This window comes from Myotis myotis, unplaced genomic scaffold, assembly GCF_014108235.1.
Source record: "Myotis myotis isolate mMyoMyo1 unplaced genomic scaffold, mMyoMyo1.p scaffold_m19_p_4, whole genome shotgun sequence".
In the NCBI taxonomy this organism is placed as follows: domain Eukaryota; kingdom Metazoa; phylum Chordata; class Mammalia; order Chiroptera; family Vespertilionidae; genus Myotis; species Myotis myotis.
The window spans coordinates 91022753-91037889 of NW_023416346.1; the positions used below are offsets into that span (position 1 = coordinate 91022753).

General features: G+C 41.1%; 1 protein-coding gene and 1 pseudogene across 3 annotated transcripts in view; both read right to left on the reverse strand.

Annotated features, from left to right (window-relative positions):
* ZDHHC15 (zinc finger DHHC-type palmitoyltransferase 15) overlaps nucleotides 1–15137 on the reverse strand; it is a 414649-nt gene that overhangs the window by 337194 nt on the left and 62318 nt on the right. The gene's annotated exons all lie outside the window — the stretch shown is intronic.
* LOC118653835 lies at nucleotides 12777–13525 on the reverse strand (annotated as a pseudogene).

Consider the following 15137-nt stretch of genomic DNA (forward strand, 5'->3'; position numbering starts at 1 on the left):
ATGTAATGGGACACAGGAAAAGTCTCTCCAAATTCAAGAAGATTGAAATCATATCAAGCATCTTTTCAGATCACAATAGCATAATATTAGAAATCAACCACAATAAAAATAATCACAAAAATTGAAACACTTGGAGGCTGAATAGCATACTATTAAACAATGAGTGGGTTACCCAAGAGATCAAAGAAGAAATAAAAAACCATCCTGGAAACGAATGACAATGAAAACATAACAATCCAAAATCTTTGGGATATAGGTAAAGCAGTCCTTTGAGGGAAGTTCATAGAATTACAGGCCTACCTAAAAAAAAAAAAAAAGAAAAAGACAGGAAAAACAGGTAAAAAAACATCTAACTCTGCAACTTGAAGAATTAGAAAGGGAGCAAAAATAAAAGCCCAGAGTGAGAAAAAGGAAGGAAGTAATAAAGATCATAGAGGAAATAAATGACATAGAAAGAAACAAACAAAAACAAAAAAACAAAACAAACAAATAAACAAACAAAAAACCAAAAACAAGAATACAAAAGGTCAATGAAACCAAGAGCTGGCTCTTTGAAGGATAAACAAGATTGAGGAACCTATAGACAGGCTCACCAAGAAGCAAAGAGGAAACCAAGATGGCGGCAAAGGTAAACACCGGAAATTGCTACCTCCCACAAAAAATTCAAAAATACAACTAAAAGAAAAAACGAACATCATCCAGAACCACAGGAAGGCTGGCTGAGTGGAAATTCTACAACTAGAAGGAAAGAGAAAAGCACACTGAGACTCAGAGGTGGTGCGGAAGTAAAGTGCAGAGGTATGAAGGCGCACGTGGAAAGGGCTGGCAACTGAGGACGTGGCTGTCTTTCTGAATCGGGAGGGAGTCACAAGCCCCCAACTGCTCTGAACTCCAGTTCTGGGTGAGATTCTGGGGACCCGGACTCATACAGGGAGAAACTGGACTGTCTGGCAGTGGGCAGAACTCAGACCTCGAGGGCAGCTTTCTCTCAAAAGTGCTTGCAGCGATTACCAGGACACTGAGAAGAGGGGCCACTTAGGGCAGGGCTGAGGATCAGCCATAGATGCTTGCTCGATCCTGTTGATTCCCTGAGACCCCGCCGCACCCAACTAGAAATTAAGCATGCACTGACTAAAATAAAGAATATTATACAGACTCCCAACAGCAGACTAGAGGATCGCAAGAATCAAGTCAAAGATTTGAAATACGAAGAAGCAAAAAACACCCAACCAGAAAAGCAAAATGAAAAAAGAATCCAAAAATACGAAGATAGTGTAAGGAGCCTCTGGGACAGCTTCAAGCGTACCAATATCTGAATTATAGGGGTGCCAGAAGAAGAGAGAGAGCAAGATATTGAAAACCTATTTGAAGAAATAATGACAGAAAACTTCCCCCACCTGGTGAAAGAAATAGACTTACAAGTCCAGGAAGCACAGAGAACCCAAACAAAAGGAATCCAAACAGGACCACACCAAGACACATCATAATTAAAATGCCAAGAGCAAAAGACAAAGAGAGAATCTTAAAAACAGCAAGAGAAAGAAACTCAGTTACCTACAAGGGAATACCCATACGACTGTCAGCTGATTTCTCAACAGAAACTTTGCATGCCAGAAGGGAGTGGCAAGAAATATTCAAAGTGATGAATGCCAAGAACCTATAACCAAGATTACTTTATCCAGCAAAGCTATCATTTAGAATTGAAGGTCAGATAAAGAGCTTCACAGATAAGGAAAAGCTAAAGGAGTTCATCACCACTAAACCAGTATTATATGAAATGCTGAAAGGTATCCTTTAAGAAGAGGAAGAAGAAGAAAAAGGTAAAGGTACAAATTATGAACAACAAATACACATCTATCAACATGTGAATCTAAAAATCAAGTGACTAATCTGATGAACAGAATAAACTGGTGATTATAATAGAATCAGGGGCATAGAAAAGGAGTGGACTGACTATTCTTGGAGGGAAAGGGGTGTGAAGGATTTGGGAAGAGACTGGACAAAAATCGTGCACCTATGGATGAGGACAGTGGGCGCGGCGGGTGGGGGAAGTGAGGGCGGAGGATGGGTTGGGAAATGGGTGGAGGGGAGCTATGGGGGGAAAAAAAGAGGAACAACTGTAATAATCTGAACAATAAAGATTTAATATTTTTTAAAAAGAAGCAAAGAGAGAGGACCCAAATTAACAAAATCAGAAATAGGAAAGGTGAAATAACAACAGACCCCACAGAAACATGAAAAATCATAAAAAAAAATACTATCAGAAACTCTATTCCAACAAACTGGTCAACCTAGAATAAATGGACATATTCCTAGAAAAGTCTGATTTTCCAAAACTCACCCAGGAGGAATCAAAAAAATTGATAGGCCAATAACTATGGAGGAACTGAAGCAGTAATCAAAAAACTTCCAACCATCAAAAGCCCTGGACCAGAGGGCTTCACATGGGAGTTTTATCAAACATTTCTTCAAAGAAGAAATAAAACCTATCTTCCCCACACTACTACAAAAAATTCAAGAGGAAGGAACACTTCCAAGCTCTATCTATGAATCCAGCATTACCCTATTCCCCAAACCAGATATATACAATACAAAATAGAGAACTACAGGCCAATATCACTCATGAACATACCACCAAAACTCTCAACAAAATTCTAGTGAATCAAATCCAGCATTACATTACAAAGATCATAAACCATTATCAAGTGGGATTACTTCCAGGGATGCAAGGATGGTACCATGTCCGCAAATCAATAAATGTGATTCACACATAAACAAATTGAGAGATAAAAACCATATAATCATATTCATTGATGCAGAAAAAGCATTTTACAAAATCCAACACACTTTCTGGATAAAAACTCTAAGCAAGGTGGGAATAGAAGGATTATACCTCAACATAATAAAATCCATATATGACAAACCCACAGCAAACATCATACTCAATGGGAAAAAACTAAAGCCATCTCCCCTAAGAACAGGGATGCCCATTCTCACCACTCCTGTTCGACATAGTACTGAAAGTGCTAGCCATTATGATCAGGTTAGAAGAAGAAAGAAAAGGCATCAAAATTGGAAAGGAGTAGGTAAAACTGTCATTATTTGCAGATGACATGATACTGCACATAGAAAACCCCAAAGACTACATCAAAAAAAACTACTAGACTTAATAAATGAATTCGACAATGTAGCAGGATACTAAATTAACAGCCAGAAGTCTATGGCTTTTCTATACACCAATAATGAACTCACAGAAAGACAAACTAAAAAAACCAATCCTATTTACAATTGAAACAACAAAAATTAAGATACCTAAGAATAAATTTAACCAAGTAGATAAAGGACCTGTACTCAGAAATTTTCCAGACACTAAAGAAAGAGATAGAGGAAGACATTAACAAATGGAGGAATATATCATGTTCATGGATTGGTAGTATCAACATCATTAAAATGTCCATACTACCCAAAGCAATCTATAGATTCAATGAGATCCCCATTAAAATACCAACGGCATATTTCACAGACCTAGAACAAACTATCCAAAAATTCATCTGGAATAAAAAAAGACCCCGAATAGCTGCAGCGATCCTGAGAAAGAACAAAGTAGGTGGGATCTCAATACCAGATATCAAGTTGTATTACAAAGCCACTGTTCTCAAAACTGCCTGGCACTGGCACAGGAACGGACATATAGATCAATGGAATAGAATAGAGAGCCCAGAAATCGGCCCAAACCAATATGCTCAATTAATATTCGACAAAGGAGGCCAACAACATACAATGGAGTCAAGATAGTCTCTTCAATAAATGGTGTTGGGAAAATTGGACAGATCCATGCAATGAAACTAGACGACCAACTTACACCATACATAAAAATAAACTCAAAATGGATAAAGGACTTAAATGTACGACAGGAAACCATAAAAATTCTAGAAGAATCCAAAGGCAACAAAATCTCAGACATATGCAGAAGCAATTTCTTCACTGATACAGCTCCTAGGGCACTTGAAACTAAAGAGAAAATGAACAAATGGGACTACATCAAAATAAAAAGCTTCTGCACAGCAAAAGAAACCATCACCAAAACAACGAGAAAACCCACTGTGTGGGAAAACATATTTGCCAATGTCATATCTGATAAGGGCCTAATCTCCAAAATTTATAGGGAACTCATACAACTTAACAAAAGGAAGATAAACAATCCAATCAAAAAATGGGCAAAGGACCTAAATAGACACCTTTCAAAAGAGGACATTCAGAAAGCCAAGAGACATATGAAAATAGGCTCAAAGTCACTAATCATCGAGAGATGCAAATCAAAGCAACAATGAGGTACCATCTCACACCTGTCAGACTGGCTATCATCAACAAATCAAACTACAAGTGCTGGAGAGGATGTGGAGAAAAAGGAACACTTGTGCACTGCTGGTGGGAATGCAGACTGGTGCAGCCACTATGGACGACAGTATGGAGTTTCCCCAAAAAACTGAAAATGGAACTCCCATTTGACCCAGTGATCCCACTTCTAGGAATATATCCCAAGAAACCAGAAACACCAGTCAGAAAGGGTATATGCACCCATATGTTCATAGCAGCACAATTCACCATAGCTAAGATCTGGAAACAGCCTAAGTGCCCATCAGTAGATGAATGGATTAGAAAACTGTGGTACATCTACACGATGGAATACTACGCTGCTGTGAAAAAGAAGGAACTCTTACAATTTGCAACGGCATGGATGGAACTGGAGAGCATTATGCTAAGTGAAATAAGCCAGTCAATGAAGGAAAAATACAACATGATCTCACTCATTCATGGATAATAAAGACCATTAAAAACTTTTGAACAATAATAGATACAGAGGTAGAGCTGCCTCAAAGAGATTGTCAAACTGCAGCGGGAAGGCCAGGGAGGGTTGGGGGGCAGGAGGTGGGGGTAAGAGATCAACTGAAGAACTTGTATGCATGCATATAAGCATGACCAATGGACATAAGACACTGGGGGATAGTGGAGGCCAGGGGATTGTCAAGGGCGGGGGGGTGGGGGGGAGAAGGACACATATGTCATACCCTTTGTAATACTTTAAGCAATAAAAGAAAAATAAATAAATTAAATTAAATTAAATTAAAAAGACCCGGAATAGCTACAGCAATCCTGAGAAAGAAGAACAATGTTGGAGGGATAAGAATACCAGATACCAAGCTGTACTACAAACCCACAGTTCTCAAAACTGCCTGGTACTGGCAAAAGAACAGACATATAGACCAGTGGAACAGAACAGAGAACCCAGAAATCGACACAAGCCATCACGCTCAATTAATATTTGACAAAGGAGGCACGAGCATACAATGGAGTCAAGGCAGTCTCTTCAATAAATGGTGCTGGGAAAATTGGACAGATACGTGCAAAAAAATGAAACTAGACGACCAACTTACACCATACACAAAAATAAACTCAAAATGGATAAAGGACTTAAATGTAAGATGGGAAACCATAAAAATCTTAGAAGAAGCCATAGGCACCAAAATAGCAGAGATTTGTTGTAGCAATATCTTTTCTGATACAGCTCCCAGGACAATGGAAACTAAGAAGAAAATAAACAAATGGGACTACTTCAAAATAAAAAGCCTCTGCACATCAAAAAAAAAAACCATCAGCAAAACAACAAGAAAGCCCACTGCATGGAGAACATATTTGCCGATGTCATCTCTGATAAGGGTTTAATCACCAAAATTTACAGGGAACTCATACAACTTAACAAAAGGAAGATAAACAATCCAATCAAAAAATGGCCAAAGGACTTAAATAGACACTTTTCAAAAGAGGACATTCAGAAAGCCAAGAGACATATAAAAACATGCTCAAGTCACTAATCATCCGAGAGATGCAAATCAAAACAACGAGGTACCATCTCACACCTGCCATAATGGCTATCATCAACAAATCAACCAACGACAAGTGCTGGTGAGGATGTGGAGAAAAAGCAACCCTCGTACACTGCTGGTGGGAATGCAGACTGGTGCAGCCACTGTGGAAAACAGTATGGCATTTCCTCAAAAAATTAAAAATGGAACCTCTATTTGACCCAGAAATCCCACTTCTATCAATGTATCCCAAGAAAACAGAAACACCAATCAGAAAGGACATATGCACCCCTGTGTTCATAGCAGCACAATTTACAATAGCTAAGATCTGGAAACAACCTAAATGCCCATCAGCAGATGAGTGGATTAGAAAACTGTGGTACATCTATACAATGGAATACTATGGTGCTGTAAAAAAAGGAGAAATTCTTACCATTTGCAACAGCATGGATGAAACTGGAGAGCATTATGCTAAGTGAAATAAGCCAGTCAATGAAAGAAAAAATATCACATGATCTCCCTCATTTGTGGAATATAAAGAACATTATAAACTGATGAATAAAAATATATACAGAGGCAAAAAAGCATCGAACAGACTGTCAAACTACAGAGGGAAGGCAGAGGAGGGTTGTGGGAGGTAAGAGATCAACTGAAGGACTTGTATGCATGCATATAAGCATAACCAATGGACGCAAGACATTGGGGGGGTGGGAGGCTGTGGGCATGTGCCAGGGGGTAGGAGAGGCCAGGGGGAGGGAGGTCAATGGGAAAAAAAAGAGACATATGTACTACTATTTGTAATACATTAAACAATAAAATAAAATTTTAAAAAGTGTTGGATGTGCTAAATATTTTGGTGAAGATAACCTTATACCATAAATTAAACATTAATTTTTTATCATTAAAGTAAAATAAAAGTTAAGGAAAGAAACAGAACAAAAGGAAAAGGAATGAAAAAAAAGGAGTGTGTGTCTCAGCATGGTTTAGTGCCTGCTGCAATCTCCCTTTGGAAATGGTGCTTATGGAGTTTATTGGCTCCTTCTCCAATGTTCCCTGAATCTGACCACTTGGTTTTTTTTGAGACACTTTAGAATGACTCTGGTGCAGGTCAACATAAGACACTAGAGGCCCAGTGCACAAAATTCGTGCACATGGAGAGGGGTCCCTCAGCCCACCTGCACCCTCTTGCAATCCGGTACTGTTGGCTCCTAACTGCTCGCCTGCCGGCCTGATCTCCCCTAACCACTCTGCCTGCCTGTCTGATCACCCCTAACTGCTCACCTACCTGCCTGATAGCCCCTAACTGCCTCTGCCTCGGCCCCCGCTGCTGCAGCTTCAGCCAGAATGATGCCCAGAAGGTAGTTCGGCTGTCCAGTCTAATTAGTATATTATGCTTTTACTAGAGGCCCGGTGCACAAAAATTTGTGCACTCGGGGGGGAGGGGGGGTCCCTCAGCCCGGCCTGTGCCGTCTCGCAGTCTGGGACCCCTCGGGAGATAACGACCTGCTGGCTTAGGCCTGCTCCCGGGTGGCAGAGGGCAGGCCCAATCCCTAGGTGCAGCCCCTGGTCGGGCTCAGAGCAGGGCCGATTGGGGAGTTGGGGCGCCGGCCCCTGTCATGCACAGAGCAGGGCGGATTGGGAGGTTGTGATGCCACCCTCAGTCACGCTCAGGGTACGGCCGATTGGGGGGTTGGGGCACTTCCCCCGTCACACTCAAGGCAAGGTCGACAGGGAAGTTGCGGCGCCACCCCCTGTCATGCACAGAGCAGGGCGGATCAGGGGGTTGGGGCGCTGCCCCCTGTCATGCAGAGAGCAGGGCCCATCAGGGGGGTTGGGGCTCCGTACCCTGTCACACACAGAGCAGGGCCGATCAGGGGGGTTGGGTGCTGCCCCCTGTCACGCTGATCCCGGTGCCAGGAGGCATATTACCCTTTTACTATATAGAATAGAGGCCTGGTGCATGGGTGGGGGCTGGCTGGTTTGCCCTGAAGGGTGTCCTGGATCAGGGTGGGAGTCCACACTGGGGTGCCTGGCCAGTCTCGCTGAGGGGCTGAGGGCCATTTTCAGGCTGACGGGTGACTGAAGCTCCCAACCGCTCCTTTTTTTCTTTTTTTATTCTGGGCCAGCTTTAGCTCTGAGGCCTCGGCTGCTGAAAACAGGTTTCTGGCCTTTTTTTACTGTCCGTATTTGATACAATGTTGCGGTCCGGCTGGCTGAAGCCCCGCTGAGGAAAGCAGATTTCTGGGGTTTTGTTTAGCTTCTACATTTGCAACATAGTTGCTTAGAGTTGCAGCTGAGAGGCCGGCAAGTCAGGCGGGGAACATTGGAGTCCTCCATCACTGAAGCAAGCAAGCCTCATGTTAGTTTCAAGCTGCCTGGCTGCCGGCCGCCATCTTGGCTGACAGTTAATTTGCATATCTCGCTGATTAGCCAATGAGAAGGGTAGTGGTCGTACGCCAATTACCATGTTTGTCTTTTATTAGTGTAGATTATTACAGATTGTGCCATCCTTCAGCAACATGTTTAAAGCTACAAGCAATCCACAGTTTGTGGCTGTTGTAGCTGCCTCTGCTGGGCACAGGTGCACCTGGGTAAGAACAAACTGCATTCCAAGGCTGGCTTCTGTTAGCACCAAGCCCAGGGGTTGTCAGCGAAAGTCCCAAGGTACCCCAAAATCCATTTCTACTGCTTAGGCCTGCTGGCTGTCTGTTAAGCTCAGTCACTGAAAGACCTCTGTTGGATTTCGTGAGATCGGGCTGGTCGAACTCTTGTGATGCAGAGGTGCTGTTCAGGTTTTAGGGAAAGTGATAAGTAGGGTCCCTGCCCAATAGCCAAACAATTGAGTCTGTCCTGGATTTTGCCCTGACCTCAACAGGGCTGAGCCCCTAGTAGTCAGCTGGGTGGGGCCTCTAGAGCCCAGATGTTGGGTCTGCCTGAAGCTGGAAACATGGGAGGGTGGTTCTATTGCATCTCTCATGAAGGGGAAGCACCAGTCAAGTTCACAGGAAAGTAGGGAGTGTGACTCCACCCCAAAGCCAGTCACTGACACCCCCTGTGTCTGAATTTCTATACCCTGGCCAGTGCAGCCAACTCCTCAACAGCTCCTAAGCATTGCAGGGTGGGGCAAGAGTAATTCCAGAGGATGGGATAATTGCTTTCTCCCAAGCTTATGCTGCTCAGAGGTGAGTGCTCCACCCAAGAAAGATAGCAATTGCAGTATGGCAGAATAACTAAATACAGGGGTCCTGGCAGCTGTATTCCAGCCTCTTCCCCAGAGCCTCAAACCTAAGACTCTCCTCAGACACACCTAGTCTTCTCCCCACTCCCTCCACCAGAACCAGGTTGAGTGGTGAGTGGCTGGGAACAAAATTTTGGGCATTGGCCCTTTAAGGGTGTGCCCATGTCTTCCATGGATTCTGTCTCTTCTTAGTAGACAAATCCTGCTACTTTTCACAGCAAGATGTTATGTGGGAACACCTTCCTGGCTCTGGTGCTCTCAGTTAGAGATCCCACAGCTGAAATATCCCTCCACCACCTGTTGGAGTGTGGCCAGTACTTTGCACATCACCAACCTTCCTACCAGTCTGAATGTGGCTTCTTCTGTAAATCCTTCCTTATAAGACTCCTCTTCAGCTAGTCTTCAGTTGGATATTCAGGATAATTATTTAAATTTCATTTTATTTCCCATTTGATAATTTGAGATGATTGCAACTTTCACCTACTTCACCACCATCTTGAAAGTTCCTCTTGATTTTATATCTGAATATTCCATCCATTGTTAAAAGTCAGATTTTGCAGTCCCCTACTATTATTGAATCACTGTCTATTTCTCCCTTCAGTACTGTTAATAATTTTTATATATTTAAATAATCCAATGTTTGGTGACTATATACTGTATTTACAGCTGTTATATCTTCTCTATAAATTTACCCCTTTACCTTTGTATAATGACTTTCTTTGTTTCCTATAACAGTTGTTGACGTAAACTCTATTTTGCCTGGTATAAGTACAGCAACCTTTTTTCTCATTTGGCTCCCATTTTCATGGAATATCTTTCTTCATCCCTTTACTCTCAGCTAATGTGCCTCTTTAAACCTGAAATGATTCTTTTATAGGCAACAAGTAGTTGTGTCTTTTTTTTTTAATTCAGTCAGTCACTCTACATGTTTTGATTGGATAATTTAAATCCATTCACATTTAAAGTAGTCATATACTATAAACATATACTGTACTATTTAGTTAATTGTTTTATGGCTGTTTTGTAGTTCCTATTTTCCTTTCTTCAATTTTGCTGATTTCCATTGTTGTTTGAATATTTTCTGTAGTGGTGTGCTTTTATTTCTTTCTCTTTATCTTTTGTGTACCTAGAGGGTTATTTTTTATTGTGGTTACTATGGAGCTTACAAAAAATCTTATATTTATAAAATTCTATTTGAAGCTTGTAAAAGTTAATTTCAATTGCATACAGAAGCACTGACATACTTTCTCCCAAACATTTTATGTTTTTGATTTCATAATTTATCTTTTTATAGTATGTCCATTACCAAATTATTTTAAATATATATATTTTTATTGATTTTTTATAGAGAGAAAGTGAGAGGGATAGAGAGTCAGAAACATCGATGAGAGAGAAACATCGATCAGCTGCCTCCTGCACACTCCCTACTGGGTATGTGCCAGCAACCAAGGTACATGCCCTTGACCGGAATCGAACCTGGGACCCTTCAGTCCACAGGCCAACGCTCTATCCACTGAGCCAAACCTGTTAAGGCCCAAATTATTTTAGCAAAGTTATTTTTAACATTCTGTCTTTTTAACCTTTATACTAGAGTTAGAAATGATTTATACACCACCTTTATAGTATTGGACTATTTTAAGCTGGCCTATATACTAACTGTTACTACTGGGATTTTAACATTTATGTTTTCATATTACTAATTTTTGTCTTTTTATTTCAGCTTGAAGAACTCCCCTCAACATTTCTTGTAAAGCAGTTTTCCTGATTATACTAGTAAACTCCATCATGTTTTGATTTTTTAGTTGTTTATTTTTTGGTTGCCAAGTCTCTCTTTCATTTCTGAAAGATGTTTCTGTTGGGCAAAGCAATCTCTGTTGGCACTTTTCTACCAGCAATTTTCATATATATTCTCATTCTATTGTTTCTTGCAATGTATCTGTTGAGAAATTGTTACAGAGTAGAAAAATTTTTTAGGCCTGCTTAATTACCTAGCCACCTCAGCCGCTTGACAGCCTGTGCAAAGTTTCTAGGAACTGAGCTCACACACCTGAGCAACGGCCTACAAAGCACAGACAGATCAAAATTAAGAATAGTCCTGACCTTTAAGTTACCCAGAAATGAATAACAGGAGGATGATGAATAGCTTGGCTAAAACTACGCAATTAGCTCTTGTAACTTGGCTTTGCTTGCTATGGGAACCTGAACATGGATGTAGTTGTACCCTTTAAATATTGAACTCTGCAGATGGTCGGGGCCGTTTCTCTCTTGGGCTTCCTGAGTGGAGGAGCGGACACTGGCCAGTCAATAAAGGCTCTCTAAATTTTAATCAGTCTGGAATTCTGGTCTTTCTGTCACTCGCGCTCCACAACAAAATCCACTGATAGCCTTATGGTGGTTCCCTTGTAAGTGAACAGCCTTTTTTTATCTTGCTGCTTTCAAAATTCTCTTTGCCTTTGATTTTTGAAAGTTTGATTGTAATGTGTTCTCATGAAGTCCACTTTTGTTTGAAACTGGAGACTTTAGAGCATTATGTACGTGTATGACAAAATCTCTCCTCAAATTTGGGGAGTTTTCAGCCATTATTTCTATTTTTTTTAAATATATTTTATTGATTTTTTACAGAGAGGAAGGGAGGATAGAGAGTTAGAAACATCGATGAGAGAGAAACATCGATAAGCTGCCTCCTGCACACCTCCCACTGGGGATGTGCCCGCAACCAAGGTACATGCCCTTGACTGGAATCGAGCCCGGGACCTTTCAGTCCACAGGCCGACGCTCTATCCACTGAGCCAAACCAGTCACGGCCCATTATTTCTTTAAATAGGCTTTATGCCCATTCCTCCCTTCTCCTTCTTTTATTCCCACAATGCATATATTCTTTTGTCTGATGGTGTCCCACAGTTCTCATGAACTATTTCACTTTCATTCTTTTTTTCCCCTCAACTGGGTAATTTCAAATTGCCTAGCTTTGAGTTTGCAGATGCTTTCTTCATCTTGATAAAGTCTGCTACTGGTGTTCTCTATGTAGTTCTCCATTTTACTCATTGTACTTTCCAGTTCCAAAAATTCTGTATGGTGCTTTTTAATGATTTTTTTGTATACCTTCTTTTTTTGTTCATATATTCTTTTCTTAAGTTTGTTGAGTTGTCTATCTATGTTCTCTTATAATTTTCTGAGCTTATTTAAAACAATTATTTTGAGGTTTGTTTTTTTCCCTGAAGATCTCCATGAATTTTCAGTTGGTTACTAGGATATTTGTACTCCTCAGTTGGTGTAGTTTTTCCTTGAGTTTTTGTGTTTCTTGAAGCTTTGTATTGATGTGTGAATATTTCATGGAGCAGTCACCTTTTCCTGATTTTAAGGAATGGTTTCAGTGGGGAAATACCTTCACCTGTGGGTGGATGCAAAGGTGCTAATTGAGTGGGATGAGGCAGTTCCAGCTCCAGGGAAGGTGTAGTGTAATAGTCTTTGTAAAGCTCTTTCAGCTGTCATCAGCATCAGCAAAGACTGAAGGTGTCCTCAGTGACCAAGACTGCATGTGTATGAAGCAGCCATGAGATCTGTGAGGCTCTTTAGTGGTAAAGGCTACTACTGTCCTCTTGATCTCTCTCTTTTTAAAAAATGTCATATCAGTACAGTGAAACTTAATTTCAAGAGACACTGAATGCCATTAGTTTATATATTATTAGTTTATTATAAACAAGACTCATAAATTGTTTATATGATTGAAGATTTCAGAACTTCAATGGAATGGGCAGCTTCAGGTGCTGCCATTTCAATAGTTCTTCATTTCAGTCTACAGGCTTTGCAAGAATGTCACCATTTCTAAATAACAAACAATCTTTGTCATCTGGAACTACTTTGGTGCCGCCATATTCTGGAAGAAAAAAATGTTATCTTCAACTTTCATGCTAACTGGTTGAATCTCTCCACCCTTTCCTTTGGAGGGCAATCCAACAGCTACTACTGTTGCTTGCAAGACTTTCCTTGAGATTTTTCTGAATGCACAATGCCTACTTTGGTTACAGTTTCCACAGCACTTCTTTCAACTAATACTCAGTCCAAGAGGGGAAGAAACTTTCTAAACCTCTGTCCTGTCATGACTCCTGCCTCCACAGTTTGTACTCTGGTGTAATGCTGTGGCTGCAAAGTTTTATCTCCCATGGTGGAAATCATGGCTGAGGGAATCCTTTGAGCCACTTACAGTAGCTGTGTCAATGAAATTTGATGTATGGGTGACCATGGAGTGCCCACGAGGTCAGACTGGATTGGAGGCATACATGAAGCTACTGGAGTGGCTCCTGGTCTGGGGCAGTGTTGGTACTAGTGCCTGTGCTACAGGCACTCACACTGCAGTGTTGGCAATAGTGTATGAGGTAAAGATGCTTGGGAAGCAGCCACACAACCTAGGTATAGAACTCAGGCTCACATAGAGCTACAGAGGCTCTGTGGTCTAAGGCATAGACTCCATTGACTTAGATGAATACATTTGCAGAGAATGTATATGTGGTGAATAAATGAGTCTGCTATGGTAGTACCTTGGGTACCTAAGTTTGGGTACTTGTGGAGAAGCTACGGTCATGTGTTCCAGAGGACAGGTATATCCACTGAAGCAATGTTCCAGTTTCCATATTGAGAACACTTGCAAATTGGCCACAGATCCAGAGACCAGAGCAGAGGTGTGCATGAAGTGATAGTGTCACTGGTATCTGCAGCATGGGATATCCATTGGTGTCAGTGGCTCTGGTGATTGAGGTACTGGTATATGCAGAGTGGCCCTGGAAACAGGGTTTGGAACATGGACATGGGTGGAATGACTGTGGAACTTGGATCTGGGGCAGGTGCCCATAGCGTAGCCATGATGCTGGGGTCTAGGGCAAGCACAAGGTTGGTGGTGGCAGCCTTAGTACTGGAATGGCACAACAGTGGCTTCTTTTTCATAGAGAGGTCTCAGTAGAATCCCACTTTAAAGAGAGTCTGTGGTAGTGATGGCTGTTGCTAACCTCAATGGCAAAAGCTGCCAGTATCCTCTGTGGTGGAGGCTGCTGGGGTCTAAATCAACAAATATTTTTGGGGTCCTCTACTATTAAAGCTGTAGGAATTCATGGTTTTGCTTAGGACTATTGATATGTTCAGTGGCTAAAGCTGCCAGGGTCCTCCACAGAGCAGACCTTGTGCCTGATACTGTTAGCACCCACTGTTTATTTGTTCTTAGCCTTTTCAATATGTCTCTATCATACTGATTTCACCAGCAATCTTTCCTATGTGATCATTCTTTTTTTTTTTGTTCCACAGTGTTGTTGCAGCTTCTTAGACACTGTACCTCTACCATGGCTATTTTCATTCATGCATCGCTGTCATCTTGGGGTGTGGGGGGGGGGGCAGGCAGGCTGGTATCTTCTACTCTGACATCTTTCTGACAACACTCAGTAAGATCTTTATCTCTTTGTATCTTATAATAATTTTTGGCTTAAAACCTCTTTTATGTGACATTAGTATAGCTACTCTTTTTGCTCTCTTTTGGTTACTATTTGCTTGGAATAACATTTTACATCCTTTCACTTATTACCTAGTTATGTCTGGTTTTAGGTCACTCATTTGTAGACAGCATAAAGATAGGTGATGTTTATTAATTATGTAAATATCTGCCTTTCAATTGGATAGCTTAATTCATTTATATTTCAAGTAATTACTCATAAAAAAGTGCTTATACAATTTTTCTGTTCAATTTTATGAGCTTTTATCTTTTATGTTATCAATTCCTGCATTACTGCCTTCCTTTGTGTTTAATTGGATTTTTCTTGTGCACCAATTTGATTCCATTTTTAAAATATATTTTTTATTGATTTCAGAGAGGAAGAGAGAGGGATAGAGAGATATAAATATCAACGGTGAGAGAGAATCATTGATTGGCTGCCTCCTGCATGCCCCACACTGGAGATCAAGCCCGCATCCCAGTCATGTGCCCTGACTGGGAATCAAACTGTGACTTTCTGGTTCATAGGTCAATGCTCAACCTCTGAGCCATGCTGGCC